This window comes from Salvelinus sp. IW2-2015, unplaced genomic scaffold (genome assembly GCF_002910315.2).
Source record: "Salvelinus sp. IW2-2015 unplaced genomic scaffold, ASM291031v2 Un_scaffold6538, whole genome shotgun sequence".
In the NCBI taxonomy this organism is placed as follows: domain Eukaryota; kingdom Metazoa; phylum Chordata; class Actinopteri; order Salmoniformes; family Salmonidae; genus Salvelinus; species Salvelinus sp. IW2-2015.
In genome coordinates this window covers 47,987-49,673 of record NW_019947800.1, presented here as the reverse complement: position 1 = coordinate 49,673, position 1,687 = coordinate 47,987, and the positions used below count along the sequence as shown (strand labels likewise).

Genomic DNA, 1,687 nt, shown 5'->3' with positions numbered 1-1,687 from the left:
TAACGTGTCCAAATCAATAACCAATATGCAGAAACAGTTTGGGATATATTGAAAACCTAAACATTTTGAAGTGTTGCAATTTGATTCAAGTGGGTCACCAACGTGGTAAGTGTAACACAACTCTATTTTTGTTAGTCACTTTTTTGACAAATCTCATAAATAGTAACTCTTTCAATTCAGAGCCTGGATTTTTCCCCTGAGGCTAAAATCAATTTAACAAACATTTAGGGTTCTACATTGTGACATCATTAAAATACTCCTTCTACAATGTTAAAACATTCTACATTGTGACATCATTAAAATARTCCTACTACAATGTTAAAACATTCTACATTGTGACATTATTTCATTGATATCATGAAACAACTCCATGTATTTTCTGATGTTTAATCAGAGATRTTTTATCAGAYTATCTCTTSRCACATTGATCACAGCRACAAGGTTTCTCTCCTGTGTGTGTTCTCTGGTGTGATATCAAGCCGTTTAGCTGKGTAAAACTCTTCCCACATTGATTACAGCTATAAGGTTTCTCTCCAGTGTGTATTCTCTGGTGTGATTTCAGGGTTTGTAGCCGAATAAAACTCTTCCCACAGTGATCACAGCCATAAGATTTATCTCCTGTGTGTATTCTCTGGTGTATAGTTAGATAGCTAGATGAGGTAAAAATCTTCCCACATTGATCACAGCTATGTTTCTCTCCTGTATGGCCCCGCTGGTGTACTATCAGGCTGCTTAGTTGAGTAAAACTCTTCCCACATTGATCACAGCTATAAGGTTTCTCTCCAGTGTGTGTTCTCTGGTGTATAGTTAGATAGCTAGATGAGGTAAAACTGTTCACACATTGATCACAGCTATAAGGTTTCTCTCCTGTGTGTCCCCGCCGGTGTACTATCAGGCTGCTTAGCTGAGTAAAACTCTTCCCACATTGATCACAGCCATAAGGTTTCTCTCCTGTGTGTGTTCTCTGGTGTATAGTTAGATAGCTAGATGTAGTAAAACTCTTCCCACATTGATTACAGCTATAAGGTTTCTCTCCTGTGTGTCCCCGCCGGTGTACTATCAGGCTGCTTAGCTGAGTAAAACTCCTCCCACATTGATAACAGCCAAAAGGTTTCTCTCCAGTGTGTGTTCTATGGTGTGATTTCAGGGAGCTTGACTGAGTAAAACTCTTCCCACACTGATTACAGCTATAAGGCTTCTCTCCTGTGTGTGTTCTCTGGTGTCTATCCAGGCTGTTTGACTGAGAAAAACTCCTCCCACATTGCTTACAGCTATATGGCTGCTCTCCTGTGTGTGTTCTCTGGTGTGATACCAGGTTGTTTGACTTAGTAAAACTCTTGCCACACTGATCACAACTATAAGYTTTCTCTCCTGTGTGTACTCGCTGGTGTATTTTAAGTTTTGATGAAGATTTGCAATGTTTCCCYCAGTCAGAGCAGCAGAWAGATTMCTTCCCTGTGGGTTTCTGCTGGTGTTTCTTGAGGAGTTCTGATCTGGAYAGACTCTTCTCTGCCTCGTCAGCATCATGATGTTGTTGAGACTCCCCAGAGGATCCACAATAGTCCGYTCTCTCTCCTGTGTGAATGACAACGTCAGACAGACGGTTAAAGGCCCACAACAGCAGAAATCCACTGTTTATTTGAGGTAAAAGGTGATGCCCAGAGGGTACCCATGAAGTTGTACAACA

The 1,687-nt window shown here is 40.8% G+C and overlaps 1 pseudogene; it reads right to left on the bottom strand.

The window, feature by feature from the left end:
- Positions 1–32: 32 nt before the first annotated feature.
- Positions 33–1,687, bottom strand: part of LOC139026970 (zinc finger protein 271-like) — a 27,950-nt pseudogene continuing 26,295 nt past the window's right edge.